The 17,004-nt window shown below is 38.4% G+C and overlaps 1 protein-coding gene across 1 annotated transcript in view; it reads left to right on the forward strand.

Moving 5' to 3' along the window:
- Positions 1-17,004, forward strand: part of TTC27 (tetratricopeptide repeat domain 27) — a 227,793-nt gene that overhangs the window by 167,000 nt on the left and 43,789 nt on the right. The window lies entirely within an intron of this gene.

Below are 17,004 nucleotides of genomic sequence, written 5' to 3' on the forward strand. Positions count from 1 at the left end.
TTCAAATGTGGCCCCAGAAATTTCCTAGCTGGGTGACTCTGGACAAGCCACTTAACCTCCATTGCCTAGCCTGTACCAAGCCAATACTTAATATTAATTCTAAGACAGAAAGTAAGGATTTGAAAAAAAAAAAAGAAATATAATTGGAGAGAGAAGAATAAGATGAATGGGGATAACTTTGTTAAACTCCTCCCCAGCCCATTAAAAAAACAAACAAACAGTTTCCCATGTATTTTGCCAATCTACACTTTCTGAATTTTCTGAGTTTCCTTTAATTTGCTGTGAGTGCCTGAGTGATTGAGTTGAGTGAGTGTGTGTAGGGCTGGGGGCATTACCTTCCATGTGTCACAAGCCTGACTGCACTAAGACTTTTGGGACACCACACTCCCATACATCTGTTTCCTTTCAAGAGATCTCAGTGTAAGAATTTGGTCTTTCAATGCAGTATTTTCAGCTAATTTCACAGCACTGTACTAGGCACAGCAGCACTACCAAGAAGTAGAAACCACAGGTCTTGCCCTCCAGAAGCTTGCAGGCCACTCTGGGAAAGGAGCTGTGCACTGTGGACATAAAAAGGTGGGTGCTTTCATGTGGGCCCCAGCGTCTCACGCATGGGAGGATCCATACTTCAGGAAGGATTCCCTGAGAAAACAGAATTTCATTAGGTCTTAGAGGAATAGAGTGGAATCAGGTTTGGGACAGGACTCTAGGTCCAGAGGAACATCAGAGAGGCAGAAATGAGTAAGTAGCGCAGGGCTTCAGGGAAAGGGAAGGCCGCAGAAACACAGATGCGCTATGTGGCCCCAGCATGGCTCTTTGAAGGTTTCTGAACAGTGTGAAGGGTGTCCTGGAAGGAGGAGAGGAATCTGATGTGGAGTGTGGCCTTCTACCAGGGAGCTTCAAAAGATCTCGGCATTGCAGGAGGAAGGAAGGAAGAGAGAGAAGGCATAACTAGTGCCTGTTCCATGGCAGACTCACAAGTTTATTAAGCACTCACTAATTTTGGTGATGCCGACTCAAGAGCTGAGGAGGGAAAATACATGAGATGTTTCTGACTAGGTGTAAATGAGGTAATTTCTGCTGACATCCTATTTTTCTCCTGGCTGGCACTGTGTAGGCTGGAAGTCTTGAAGGTCTGAGTTCAAATCTTACTTTAGAGACTTATTAGCTATATGATCCTCTGCCTATCACTTAACCCCCGTTTGCCTTAGTTTCCTCAGTTGTAAAATGGGAATAATAATAAAGACTTCTGTAATAAGGGAATATTTTTATGGCAATTTATAACTAAACGTTAGGCTATTAATCTTCTTCCTTCCTCTCTTCCTCCTTTCACCCTCCCTTCACCCTTCTTCTTCTGTTGGTCTTTTAAATCTACTCAGGTTGAGTTTATGATGTCTCAAATGAAATACTCTTTCTCTTCTCTATCTTAAGTAAGGGTTTATTGGGGGAAGACAGGGAAGAATAAGGAAATGGAAGGAAAGAGGGTTTTGGGGTTTCCCTAATACTAGGATGAATCTTAGATTGAAGGATGGTGAAATATAGTTCAATTGGGCGTTCAGTCACTATCACAACAGAGCAAATCAGAGAGAGAGCTGGACTTCGTCTTTCTTTCTTCTGTTTTCTAAGCCAAAGACAACCTTTAGGCTTCAGTCTCTAAAAGCCAAGAGACCTCAGACCTCTTCTGTCTTTCCAAGCCAAAAAATCCAGACTTCAGTTGGTCTGCTCCAACTGCTTTTCCCGGTCACATTCCAAACTAGAATGTTCTCATTTGAATGACAGGTCATCAGTCTCAGCTATTCCAAGCTCCTGCTACAAACCATTCCCAATTTCTCACATCCACAATATCCTCCCTTTCATCTTTGGAAAAAGATGCAACCAGCATCTTATATTAATGGTTCTTACCATATACATGCATACATACATATATATATATGTATATATATATATATAATTATATTATTATATTTCTAATTAATCTAATTTTTTTAACCTTGTACTATGTTAAATATTACTCTACCTTCCCCAAACAACAAATCCTAATCTATTGTAGCTAGTATGTCTACCTAATTCTATGCTAAGTTTGGGTATAGGAAAATGGTTTATGTAATAGAGATTTTACATGAATATAGTTTTGAACATAATAACAAATCATATAACAATTTTAAACAATTTCAACAGTATTTTGAATATGTAACTATCTTATCTCCTTATGTCTATAGATTCAACTAAGTAAAATTTTCTATTACTAACACTTGTTAACCTAAAATCATAATGTAATCTAACTTCTATGCTTAAGTTTATGTCTCTCCCTACTTCCCTAAGACTTTGAACAAATTTCTAAGCTGTCCCTATAGTTAGTTACTAGAACATTAATAAATTATTCTAATATAGTTTATTAGTACATTAGTATTTACATATATATATATATATATATAAGTTGTATCTATACAGATCTACATATGTACAAATATAATACATTGGTCTGGATTTCTGTGCAAACTCATGCAGATAATAAATTTCTTTGTTTGACTTTTCCACAGAAATTTATATATCAGTGTGAATTTTGTGTTTTGCCACTATGCATGTTAATATATTTACCCAGTCCATGAGATTTGTTCACATTGTATTTATGTGTAGCATATGTATGTATATATGTGATTTTTTCCCCCCCAGTATATACATTGTTTTATTTGATTATTTTCAAACAATATTCCTTGGAAACAAAGATCCTTTTCTTTTTTCCCCCCTGCCTCCCAGCCAACGCACGATTCCACTGGGTATCACATGTGTCCTTGCTTCAATCCCATTTCCATGTTGTTGGTATTTCTATTAGGGTGTTCCTTTAGAGTCTCTCCTCATTCCTGTCCCTTCCACCCCTGTAGTCAAGCAGTTGCTTCTCTTCGGTGTTTTTACTCCCATTGTTTGTCCTTTGCTTGTGGGTAGTGTTTTTTTTCTCCTAGATCTCTGCAGAATGTTCAGGGATGTTGTATTGACACTAATAGAGAAGTTCATTACGTTCTCTTGTACCATAGTGTGTCAGTATCTGTGTACAATGTTTTCCTGGTTCTGCCCCTTTCACTTTGCATCACTTCCTGGAGGTTGTTCCAGTCGCCATGGAATTCCTCCATTTTATTATTCCTTTTAGCACAATAGTATTCCATCACCAACATATACCACAATTTGTTCAGCCATTCCCCAATTGAAGGGCATCCCCTCATTTTCCAATTTTTGGCCACCACAAAGAGCACAGCTATGAATATTCTTGTACAAGTCTTTTTCCTTATTATATCTTTGGGGTACACACACAGCAGTGGTATGACTGGATCAAAGGGCAGACATTCTTTTATCGCCCTTTGGGTATAGTTCCAAATTGCCCTCCAGAATGGTTGGATTAATTCACAACTCCACCAGGAATGAATTAATGTCTCGACTTTGCCACATCCCCTCCAGCATTCATTACTTTTCTTTGCTGTCATATTAGCCAGTCTGCTAGGTGTGAGGTGATACCTCAGAGTTATTTTGATTTGCATCTCTCTGATTATAAGAGATTTAGAGCACTTTTTCAGGTGCTTAATAATGGTATTGATTTCTTTTGCTGAAAACTGCCTGTTCATGTCCCTTGCCCATGTATCAATTAGAGAATGGCTTGATTTTTTGTACAATTGATTTAGCTCTTTATAAATTTGGGTAATTAGACCTTTGTCAGAGTTTTTTGTTATGAAGATTTTTTCCCAATTTGTTGCTTTCCTTCTAATTTTGATTACATTGATTTTGTTTGTACAAAAAATTTTTAATTTGATATAATCAAAATTGTTTATTTTACATTTTGTGACTCTTTCTATGTCTTGCTTGGTTTTAAAGTTTTTCCCTTCCCACAGTTCTGACATGTATATTATTCTGTGATTACCTAATTTACTTATAGTTTCCTTCTTTGTGTTCAAGTCATTCACCCATTCTGAGTTTATCTTGGTGTAGGGTGTGAGGTGTTGATCCAAACCTAATCTCTCCCACACTGTCTTCCAGTTTTCCCAGCAGTTTTTGTCAAATAGTGGGTTTTTGTCCCAGAAGCTGGGCTCTTTGGGTTTGTCATATACTGTCTTACTGGGATCACTTACCCCAAATCTCTTCCACTGATCCTCCTTTCTGTCTCTTAGCCAAGTACCAAATTGTTTTGATTACCACTGCTTTATAATAGAGTTTGAGTTCTGGGACTGCAAGGCCACCTTCCTTTGTATTTTTTTTTCATTATTTCCTTGGATATCCTTGACCCTTTGTTATGGTTTTTTCTAAGTCAGTAAAATAATTTTTTTGGAAGTTCAATGGGTGTAGCACTAAATAGATAAATAAGCTTGGGTAGGATGGCCATTTTTATTATATTGGCTCGTCCTATCCATGAACAGTTAATATTTTTCCAATTGCTCAATCCTTTCATTCTTTCTGAAAATCATGTTCCATGCCTTTTGGTCATTCAGAGTGGAAATTGCAAGGTCTTGTGTGACCCTGATTGACATTCCTTTATATCTAAATTGTCTTTTTCTGGCTTCTTGTAAGATTTTTTCTTTTGCTTGAAAGCTTTGGAATTTGGCAATTACATTCCTGGGAGTTGTCTTTTGGGGATTTAGTGTGGAGGGTGTTCTGTGAACTCTTTCAATGCCTGTATTGCCCCCTTGTTCTAGAATCTCTGGGCAGTTTTCTTTGATGGTATCTTGTATTATGATGTCAAGATTACTATTTATTTCTGGCTTTTCTGGTAGGCCAATTATTCTCAGATTATCTCTCCTTCCTCTATTTTCCAGGTCTGTCACCTTGTCGGTGAGATATTTTATGTTATCTTCTAATTTCTTAGTCTTTTGGCTTTGCTTTATTAATTCTTGTTCTTTTGAAAGATCGTCTTCCAGTTGCCTGATTCTGACCTTTAAAGCCTGATTTTCCTTTTCAGTTTGTTCTATCCTGCTATTTGAGGCCTCAAGCTGTTTCTGTAGTTGTGTTTTTTCATGCTTGTGATTGCTGAGTTCCTTTTGCATTATTTCCCATTTTTCCTGCCAGAAGGCTTCCATTTTTTTGATAACTTCCAATTTAAATCCTTCAAGAGCTTGTGGACAATTTCCATATCTTTTGGAGCATTTGTTTGCGCTTCCTCTTCTGATATTTCCTCTGTTTTTTGTGTTTTCCCTCCATAAAATGTGTCCAAGGTCACCCCCTCCTTCTTGCTTTTCTTGGTGTTGGGGTGTTGGGGTTCTTGGATAGTTTGCTATCTCTGTGTTTTGTTTGTTTGTTTGTTTTTCTCCTTCCTCCCCTTTCCAGTCAGAAATCTGAATGAGTAGTACTTGCCCTCAGTATAAGGGTCTAATGGTCAAGGCTTTAGTCTCAGGCTAATTATAGTTCTCTGCAGCTGCGCTGTCTTCCTGGGGAGGCCCAAGGCCTGCCCTCTCCTGCCTGCCGGCTTTTTGGGAGTTAGTGCTCTCAGGTGAAAGTCTTTGGTGGTCTTAGCTAACTCCCAATACCTGTAGGTGCCCCCTTGCTCACATCAGGGGATCCCTTCGCGCACTCAATGATTACAGCACGCTAGTTCTGGGCGCCTGAGATCTGTGCTCCCCTAGCCCGCCTGCCGGGGTTTTGGGTGTTAGTACTCTTAGGAGAAGGAACCTTATCTTATTCAGGTCCCCGGACCTGGGGCTGCCCTTTGTTCAGTCCTTGGGTGCGCCTCCCTCACTTGTTGATTCTGGCTGGTGCTGACTTTAGCTCTGGCTCCGGCTGTTTGGTGGGGGAGGGGCAGGTGGGTCAGCTTTTCGTTCCCTTATATTGTGGAGGTGCTGAAATCCCACCTACCTTCAGAGGTTCGCCTTGTGGTGGGGTCTAACCGTTCTCATGAGGATGGTTGTTTTTTATTTTGGGAGGGTATTTTGTGGTCGTCTGTGTCGTTGGGTCTGAGGAGAGGAAGCAAGCCATGTCTACTCTGCAGCCATGCTTACCCGGAAGTCTATATATGTGATGTTAACATGTATGTCATATTCTTACATGACCTCATGGTCACAAGTCCAAGATTTCATCCTAGTATTAGGGAAACCCCCAAGCCCTCTTCCCTTTCATTTTCTTATCCTTCCCTGTCTTCCTTAATAAATCCCTTACTTAAGATAGAGAAGAGAAAGAGTATTTCATTTGAGATGAACTCACTCTGAGTTGATTTAGAGAAACCAGAAGAAGAATCAACAAGAAGAAGGAAAGGGAAGGGAAGAACAGAGGCTGAAGGGAGGAAGGAAAAAAGAGATAACAGCCTGATCTTTAGTTATCAATTACCATTCAAAATAGTCCCTTATGACACTTCCTAGAGTTGTTGTGAGGATCTAATAATAATTGAAAGGAAATTGGAGGGAAAGGTAGGGAAAGGAAGGTAGCCGGGGGTCCCTCCCTTGCTCTGGTAGAGAAATTGACCAGGTTCTTTTTCTTAACTATAACCAGGCTTTGGAATTAAATTAAATTAAGCCAGACTGTAGGGATAGTTAGATAAGTTTATTTGGGCTAGGAAAAGAAAGTTTGGGAAAGTTAGAGAAAATTATATTTCCAGCAGCAATGCAGGGACCAAAGCTTCTGGGCGCAAAAGGCTCTTTCTAGAGAAAAGGCTCTTCTCCAGAAAAGGCACCAAAACCCACACTTTTCTCTTTTATACTTTCTCAGACTCCTCCCATCAAGGAAGTGGGATGTGTCTGAGGAAGCTGAAGTAGAGAGCCCTGGGAGATATAGTCTCCCAGGGTTCAGAGCCATTCTAAAACATACAATAATAATAATAATAATTGCAAAGTGCTTAGCATAAGCTCTAGAGGTAGCTAGATGGCTCAGGGGATAGAGTTTTGGCTTTCACTTAGGAGAACTTGAGTTAAAATCCAGCCTCAGACATGTACTAGCTGTGTGACCCTGGGCAAGTGTCACTTAACCTCCATTTGCCTAAACCTCTGGAAGAGGAAATGGCAAACTGCTCTAGTATCTTTGCCAAGAAAACCCCATTTGGCATCATGAAGAGTTGGCTACAACTGAATAACAGTAGTATAGTGCTTGGCACATAGTAAGCACTATATAAATGTTAGATCCTGTTCTTGTGATTATTATAACTAGTTGGGAGAAAGGACTGAGGATCTCACTTCCAGCAGGCATGAAGAGCAAGGAAAATTTTAGAGTGACAACTGGATTGTGCAGCGTGCATATTCTTGACATTGCTTAATGACTCTTAGCCTCAAAGTAGGGTGTTCCCTCTTGAAAAAGAAGGTAAAGGGATTCAAGTGTTACTTTAACACTTCTCTACTCTCTAAAAGTGTCAGGGTAAAGGAAATAAGGATTTCATTGTGAAAACAGAATTAAAGTAAAACAAAACAAAAAAGAGGTATAGAGGAATTCTCGACCTATGTCAGGAAGTTAAAAGTGTGAAAGAATGTAATGCAGAGAAAAAAGGGAAAAAGAACCACCATTCATGTGGAACTAAGACATGGATAGGAGACTTTTTCTGAAGAAAAGTTTCTGGAAGGAAATGGCTCCTTGTCCTTCAAGGAGTGGTGATACTTCTCCTTAGGTGGTATTGGGAGACAGATCATTTCATAATGGTTAGAGGAAGAAGAACCAACAACAACTTCTTGACATATCTTGAGGAAAATTTCTTCATTGGGAAGTTGGAGAAATCAGTGACAGGAACTTCTATTCTGGATGTGATTTTCACCTACTATGTGGAAATGCAATAGTGCATTAATATAAACTTTGGGAAGATGATCTTACCATCCTAGAATTTGTGATATAAGAGGAAGGGGGCGGGGGGGAGGAAAGCAAGATTTTGGAGTATTCAAGGATAGTTTAGCATCACGTGGTCTAAAGTTCTGCAGAGTAACAGCACACATGGGAAACTCCCAAGAATGAAATTCTGAAGTAATGAAGAAAAACAACTTGGGGAAAGAGGAGAAGGAATTGTTTAAAGAGATCATTGTTGATTTCTCACCAACAAACTCAGATTTTAAAAAGACTTGCACAGAAAAAAAGGTGGCAGCAAGAGGAGATAAACCAGGATGAAAAAAAAAAATTAGGAGTGTTAAATCTGAGGAAAAGATTAGGAGTGTTAAAGCTGAGGGTTTCTTTTAAACTGTAAAGAAGGCAGCAGAGGGAGGGTTTATAAGTGACAGTGAGGATCAAAGAGTGTTCCTATTCCTTCTTCTGACCCAGGGCTGGAGAAAAGGATTATATAATACTGGAGAAAATCTACAGGGATATGATATCTCACAGAGGAAGCCAGGTTTCTGTAAACATAAGAGGGAAAGAATGTGACAGGAAGAAATCTAGATTGAATGAGAATTTGCTAATGGTAGAATGGGATAGAGTGAGAGGGGGCGATTCAGAGATGATGATGAAAGAAGGAACGAAGGGAATAGGTACTATATTGGAGTAGGGCTAAGTAAGATGTGAATAAAAAAAGCAGGATAGTAACAGGCCAAGAGATTTTTTTCATCTTGGTGTATGGTGATTATTATAAAGATAAGGAGGAGCTTGCTGATTATAAAAGAGGTATCCATTGAGCCGATTGCTCCCTTTCTAGACTCTGGGGATGAATGAAAGAAGGTTGCCTTTGCTTATAGAGAATAGAGTATATGAACAGAAGGGAGATCAAGTCAAGTTCCTGGATTGTCAAATATTTGGTTGTTGTTTACTCTGGGTTCTAGATCCTTCTCCTAACTTTCTAAACCTTCCCAATCTTCTCTGTTGAATCATTATCACTTTTTAGGTATATCCCCCAAGTTTTGTCCTAGCCCTTTTTTTTCCTCTCCACATTCTCTCAATTAGTGGCCTTGTCAGTTCCTGTGTGTTTTATTTATCATCATTAAGGCAGATATGCATATTCACATATATGCATTTATATACTATATATTCTATCTCCTGCCTTAATTGCCTGAGCTTTAGTACTGCATCACAGAATGCACTCTGGATTCAGAGGACTTAGATTCATAATCTCCTTATGAAGTTTATTGACCCTGGAAAAGTCACTTTGACTCTATAAGTCCAGTTTTCTTATATGTAAAGTGAAGGGGGGTAACACTAGGTAGCCTCTAAGATTCCTCTCTGACCCCACAATCGCTAACTCTTGGGCACTTTGAACTGGATTTCCCATAGTCTCAAACTCATCATTCTCTAGTTAGAACTTATCTTTCTTAGCCTAATCTGGCCATCTTCCAAATGTCTATCATTTTGAGGACACCATGCTGGTTTTCAGCTGTGCTTGACGCATTTCCCCTTATATATATCCTGGTTCACTGACCATAAAGGGTGAGGAAAGGATAGGTCTTTGAATGGCAGCAGCCTTCCTACCTTACTTTGTCTTGGAAATGGAAACACTCTTTTCTCAGATGGTCTGATGACAACAGTGTGCAGTAGAATAGGTATAGCCTTTGTATGTTGCTGTGGGTTCTGGAGTGAGAGATGTCTAAACTCGGACCCTCGAGTTAAGCTGGAAATGAGTCCTCACATTCTTACCCCGGTGGTATTGAAGGGGAAGTAGATGCTGGAATAGGGGCTTTTTGTGACCTGCCTACTTACTTCATTTCCCTTGGGTTAATATGCAGTGGTTTAGGGGAAAGGGAATTTTTTATTTCTATCTTTGAGATCATGAAATGTTTCTTCTGGCATAAACCAACAATCTCCATGCATAAAACATGCCTTGTTTTTCACTCTTTCAGTAAATCATTAATATTAAGTTCCTGATACCAGCTGATTGTGCTAAATCAAAAGACAGATAGCATAAGTTTTAAAAGTGGGAAGGGGGCTGGGGAAAGGCAGTTTTGGCATACTTGCAGGATGATCTCAGCAATATTTTCTGGTAACTCGGATAACTTTGAGTTATTACACTCTTGGTGCTACTTGTCTTTCTTTCAGCCCAATCAGTCTTGTGAGCACAGCTTTTTCCTAGGCATTCTTCTACAGAATTCTCCCCCCTTCCCCCTTGCCTTTTAACAGCTTTTCTGAATTAGCTCATTGTGTAGAAGTTGTAACATCAGAGGTAAATCTCCCTTCCATTTCTTCTCTCTTCTTGTCTCTGTTGCTACAGATGTAACTCATGAGATTGTGACATCACGGGTAAATCACCGGTGCTTCTTTAAAAAGAATGCTAGAGATTATTACAGTCTCTTAAATCATCTCATTTTTCTCTCCACCAATGCAATATTCTTTACTTATAGTATTTTCCAACTGCTCTGTTCAGTACAACTTTAAATGTCTTAATTGATGGTTTCCAAAATTCTCTTGGGAAAATTTCCTAGTCTTCTTAGCTTGCTCCATTAGGCTCCTCTTGTAGAGGGATATCTTGATTAATGGATCTTCTAGAAATGAAACTCCTTTATTAAGAAATCAGCTGTGGTTTTGTTATTTTTAAAGAAAAGCTTCAGTGGAGTTTAAGAAACCTAGGCATAAAGGAGGGCTGGAAAGAAGAAATTAGGAAGTTCAGAGACTTTCTCCTGGTTTGTGGTGGATGTGCTATGTGACTTTAGGCAAGTCATTTCACCTCTCTGAAAATGAATTCTATCCTCTATAAAACAAGATTTGTAACATACTTATACTTACTACCTCACAGAATTAAATGAGGTAATCTATATGGAAAAGCTTCTGAAAAGTGCTAAGTTAATGTAATTTAGTAGTGCTCTGTATAAATGATTGATGAATGATTTTATTTTTTTATATTCTCTACATATATACACCTGGAGAAAGCTGTTCTTTTGGTGTTATTTAGTTTCAGAATGATTGTTAATTTATTTTTTATATGTTATATGTGTTTATATTTCCTTTTACATATTATGTGTGCATGTCCCCCTCCTTTTCCTCTCTTTTCTCTAAAAGCATCATTATGTGTCAGAATTAATGAGCCAGAAAGTTAGAACTATGATATTATAGTCAGAAAGGATGAGGGGACAAAAAAGAGCAGTCTCATTATTAAACAAATATGTGAATGAAAAGCATTTAAGCCTTTACTACTTTACTAAATGCTGGGAGACAGAAATATAGAAAGCAGGATTTCCTTTCCCTCAAGGTGTTTACATTTTCATAAGTAGAAACAATATTGACAGAGAACTGGTGGCTAGGGAGGGACAATTTGTGGGTCATAGAGATGGAGAATAAGAGAGCCATAGGGCAATAGATTGATTTAGTCCTTCCATATGCAGTAGTACTATTGACTGGTTACTAGATGGGTACTAAAGGATGGTCTAGAATAAAGGTTCTCAAACTTTTGGTCCTCAGGACCTCTTTTTATTCTTAATTGAGTACTTACTCCCCTCCCCCAATTTTGTTTAGGTAGGTTATATCATATTGGTATGTAACAGAATAGAAGTTAAAACAACTTAGTTTTATGAAAATAGTTTTACTTGTGGATCCCTGGGAAGGGCCTCAGGGGTCCTCAGGAATCCTTGGACCACACTTTGAGAATCATTAGTTTGGAAGGTCTGATCTGGGGCCAGCTAATTATAATATACGGTGTGAATTTTGTGTTCATGCATTCAAAGATCAGGACAACTTGACCCAAGGCTAGGCGTTCCAAAGCTTATTGAATCAAATAAATTGGTGGTCATGGTGAAGGCTCTATAAGGAAGAAAACATTGAGATTAATATATAATACTGAAAATACTGTCCTTTATACATTTTTACTATGAAAGAATTACATTGATTTTTAATGACAAAAATATGACACTGAAATTCATTTAGTAACTTAAGAATTTCTTTGAAAGATGGAAAGTCTGTTAATGTATATAATTAAATTAAAAATTAAATCTATAGAAATTACATGTAAGACTTTTTGTGGAGAAAATAGAAACTTTATCTTATGGAAGAGAGAAAAATATAGCAGATTAATGAGACATTTATTTTACTTTTGGAAAATATCAGTTGTAAATACATTTGAAAATTAATAATTAGAAATAAGAATTAATAGTAATTAGATTAGTTTAAATTTCTACTTCAGCAAGAAATAAAACTGCTTCTTGATTTACCTGTTATATAGTTTGTCTTAGACTTGTATTTTGGGGAGGAAACCTTTGTCCAAATTTTGGTCCTGCTACTTCCTACATGTATGAAGTACCTTTTCCCTCTTTGGTTCTTAGTGTCCTCATCTATAAAATGAGGGGACTGAACCAGATAACCTCTGAGGTCTTTCCAGCAATAAATCTGTGATCTTATAATCCGTTTTTCTTCTTGAAACATTTTGTATGCACTGACATAAGAAACTCACTGGTGACGTAACTTCTTTTACCCACAGAGGTTGATACCTTCTCTGAAACTTGTAGTTAGTTCATAGGAATTGTATGTTAAAATTAAATTGTGGTTGGACTCTGAATATATATATTAGGTGGTCACCAGGGATTTAATTTCTAAATCCCAAAATGAATGACTAAAGTAAATGGAATTTGTGGTAGTTTATATGCAATATTTACAATAGAAGGAAGATGTTAAAGAATGAGAGAGAGAGAAAAACTCTGGCTTCTTCTTATATCAGTTAGAATTTCTAAATCCCAGCCAGGGGAAAAGAGTCTCAAGAAGTTGGGCCTTTCCTGGAGGCTTCACGCCTCCAGAAAGGTGGGGTCATGGTTAGCTTTTCACTCACCAATGGTAACAGACTAAAAGAAGTCTGGGTGTCTGTATTCTGGTTGCTTCTCCGAGTCAGTTCCTGAATCTCCCGAACGAATCTCCAAATGTCCATCTTCCCTTCAGCTCCAAATGACTGATCCTTCACTCCAAGACCGGGTGACTGACCCTCTGAATCCAAATGAATGCTTTTGCCTTTTGGACCTCTTTTTAAAGATCTTTTTCTCTTGTGCACACAGTATATATATTCAAGTAAAGTGCAAAGGAATCACAGAATCGGTACTGGAAGGGACTTCAGAAAGCATTCCATCAACCCTTACTCAAACAAGAATTCTTGCTATAAAATACTTGACAAGTAGTCCTCCACTCTTTGCTTGAAGATCTTTAGCAATGAGGAACTCACTACTCCAAGCATCTCATTGAAGTTTTGGAGAGCTCTTATTGATAGAAAGTTTTTCTTATGTCAAGCTCAAATTTACTACTTTACAACATTATATTAGCCAACAAACATTGATTCAGTGCTTACCATGTGCCAGGCATTATGCACCCAGTTTTTCCCACTAGGGACAATCAGAATGTTTAATTTCTTCTGCTTGACAAATTATTTAAATATCTTAAGACAAATCAGCTGCTAAATCTTCTCTACTATTGGGAACTTTCCTTCCAGTTCACCCACACCACCCTCTAGCCCCTTCAGATCTTCAGATGGTCTTGGCTATCCATCTCTGGACATTCTACTATTTGTCAATGTCCATATTAAAATGTAGTGCCCAGAATTGAATATAATTCTCAAGATAGGATCATAGCAAGGACTTAGCACCTTCCCTAGTCCTGAATACCATTCCTCTTTTTAATGTATCCTGAGATTATATCAGGTTCCTTGGCTTCCACATCATGCTATTGGACTTTTAGTCCCCTAAAATCCTCAGTTCTTTTTTTACATGATCTACTATTTAGCCATCATTGTGTACATATAATTCTGATTTTTCTGGATTCAAGTGTAAGACTTTCTATTTACCCATATTGAATTAAGAGTAGATTCATCCCAACATTCTTTTTGGGGACTGGATCTTACATCTATTGTGACAGCTCTCTCTTTTAGCTTTGTCACCTGAAAATCTGATAAGAATGCCATCTGTGCCTCTACTGAAGTTATTGATATCAATCTTAAATAGCTCAGTAGCTTACCTCTGCTCTTCCCCCAAATACTCATTTGCTTTTGAGTGTTTCAAATTGGTGCAATTTGGTGTCCAAGCAATACTAACAAGTGGAAATAGTATTTCAGAAAACCTTGTTGCCAAGTTATCTGACCCCAAGGGTTTTTGACATTTTACAGATCTGTTCAAGGAACTATACTTATGTGTGTGAATGTGTAGCCCAGTATTTCCAGACTTGTTTTTATAAAGATGATAACTGCAGTATTTGGAAAACTTGATGAGACTAAAATACCTACTCTTCTCTGTGGCATACAAATGGTTTTTAAATTGTTAGGTTTGTGATAAGAGGAGACAGATTCTTTTGCAGAGGAAAATGGACATTCATGCCATGAGTTCCTTTTATAATTATGAACAAAACACACTGCTTATAAAACTTGATGAGTTGCTTCTTATTTTCCTAAATTGCTACCCAGTCCAAGGCATTAAAATATAGATGAGGCTGGCATGGGCATTGTACCCCCAGAAGCTCAAGCAAATTATTATCAGGGAAATTCCTTTGTTCCCTTAGGGCCTAGTGACTCCCCACCCAAAACATCTGACCTTGAAGATCACCCTCCTTTGATTGCCCCTTTGAATTAATTGAGCTGAAGAGATATATCTCATTCATTTGTCCTCCAAATCACAAGAACCACCCTGATGCCCTCAGGCAAAACCTTCCCCCAACCCCTTGCTCCAGAGTCAGGACCTCCCTGTTGTAAAGAGTATAAAATCCCCAGAACTGATGTCCTCTGGAGGGGGGACAGTTTTTCTATCCATGTTGTGCTCCCAAGGAGCAGCCTTCCACCCATGCTGTTCTACCTATGAGGCAGGCTTCCTCCTATGCTGTCCTCCTGGACAGATTCAACATTACTTTCCAAATTAATAAATTTCTCTTTTTGATTTTGAGCTAAGTTTTGGAGTCTTGCATTTTTGCAAAAGGTATCCTCCCTGAACCCTGGGGGTTCATCCTCTGCACACCACAACAAGGCTACACAGAGAAGTATATAAGTCATTTAGGCTCACCTTTTATAGAATTCCTTGATTTCATTTGTGGGCAGTTTATTTGTTATTTTGGAACATTAAATTGTCCTGGGGAAAAGCCAATCAGTTAGCATTTATTAAGTGACTGCTATGTATCAGGTGTTATGGGCATGGAGGATGCCTTTTGGGGTTTGGGAAGGATGCCTTTTGCAAGCATGCAATGACTCCAAAACTTAGCTTAAAAACAAAAGAGATTTATTAATTTAGAAAGTAATGTTGAGAGTGGCCAGGAGGATAGCAAGGTAGAACAGCAAGGAGGGGAGCAGTTCCCTGGGAGGACAGCATGAAAGGAAAGGCTGTTCCCCCATGGGGACAGCATGGATGGAGAGGCTGTCCCCCAGACGACATCAGTTCTGGGGATTTTATACATTCTTCACAACAGTTAGTCACTCAGGCATGAGGTGGGGTGATCATACTGGGGTCTGCCTGGGGACATAAAGATTCCTTAGTTTTAGGGGACAAACAGATGTCTGATAGGATCGAGGTGTGGTCTGAAAGTGCATCTTTCTGTCTATCTAGAGGACCATCAAAGGCAGATAGTCATCTCAGGACCCTAGAGGGATCATTGGATGTTTTTAGTCTCAGAGTCAGGAAAAACAACAAGGGAGTTCCCCTGACAATAGTTCGCCTGGTTTTCTGGGGTACAATGCCCATGTCATCGGGCACTATAAATGAAGGAGACAACATGAAAATAATTATGTACAAATAAGGTAGAGAATAAATTGGGGTTCATCTTAGAAGGAAGATACTGAAGTTGAGGACTGCTAAGGTTTCTTATAGAAGGTTGTACTTTACCTGGGTCTTCCAGGAGCTAAAGAAGCCAGGAAATAGATATGAGAAGAAAGCATTCCACACAGGGAGGGTAGTCAGGGGAAATACTTAGGAATCTGGAAATAGAGTGTCTAGTTTGAGGAACATTAAGGAGGCAATGTCATAGAGTATGTGGAAGGGAGTAAGGTGTAAAAAGACTGGAAAGGATCGGACAAGACCAGATTATGAGTGTTTTTAAAGCCAAATAGAGTAAAAGCCAGGGTATGTCAGCCTTGTTTATTTCACAAAGGAGTATTGCCACAAAATAGTCAGTGAAATGAGAACAAGGACTACAGTTTTCTCCCACCTTTAACCTAAAATTGGAGAAGCCAGGAAATCCCAGGACTAGAAAATACCTCTCATTTGAAAGATAAGGAAATAAAAAATAAATAAATAAAACAGTTAAAAAAAGAGACCTTGAGGGGCTTTCCCCCAAAGTCCTAGATCAAGTTCTTGGTGGAGCCTGCTTTTTACACAATACCATCAGTCACCTTCATCTTCCTTGAGGGCTGAGAACCTAAAGAGGTCCCTTCTTCAAAAAGCACATTACATATCCATTGAATTGTCCAAAGGGATTTTCCATGAAGATTTGTATCAGAAATGGCTGTAGAACTTATTTCTCATTCTATATTCTTTGACTGGATCAAATCTAAGTAACAAACAGGAGCCCTTTCTTATTTACAAGGTTTTATTTGCTCCTTCTGTAAGAGCCTGGACTGGATTGTTTTTTGTTTTTCTATATATCCGTAATGCTTAGTTAGCATAGTGCTGGTAAATACTAAATGCTTAATAAATGTTTATTGGCTGACTAATTGTTGGGAATCTTCCACTACTAATCTGATTTTTTAAATCACATTTTGTTTTGGCTATAATTCCTTATGTGGAATTTAGAATGAGAGCTTGGCATAATAAATGGAGCATGAACTTGAAGACAGGAAGACTTGGGTTTGAATGTCACCTCAAATATGTAGTAGCTATGTGGACACAAGGACCAAGTCATTTTACTTCCTTACATAGATCAATAACCTACTCATAAAATAGGAATGATAATAACTGTAACATTGACCTCATAGGGTCCTTGGAAAGATCAAATTAAATAATGTACGTAAAATTTCGCAAACCTTAAAGCACCATTTAAATGCATACTTAATCATTAATAATAACAATGTCTCTAAGATGCAGAGTTTCAAAAGAACTCCTAAAATTGTCTGAAAATTTGGAAACATTCATTCAGTTTATATGGGTTTATTTGGCATTGAAAGTCTGTTGGGTGTTCCTTCATTGCTGATCAATAACTTTTTAGATCCTTTCCCAAGCATTCTAATGCACACTTGTTTAGTAGCTGCCCAGACTGTGTGTTATT

This window comes from Monodelphis domestica, chromosome 1 (genome assembly GCF_027887165.1).
Source record: "Monodelphis domestica isolate mMonDom1 chromosome 1, mMonDom1.pri, whole genome shotgun sequence".
NCBI classification, from domain to species: domain Eukaryota; kingdom Metazoa; phylum Chordata; class Mammalia; order Didelphimorphia; family Didelphidae; genus Monodelphis; species Monodelphis domestica.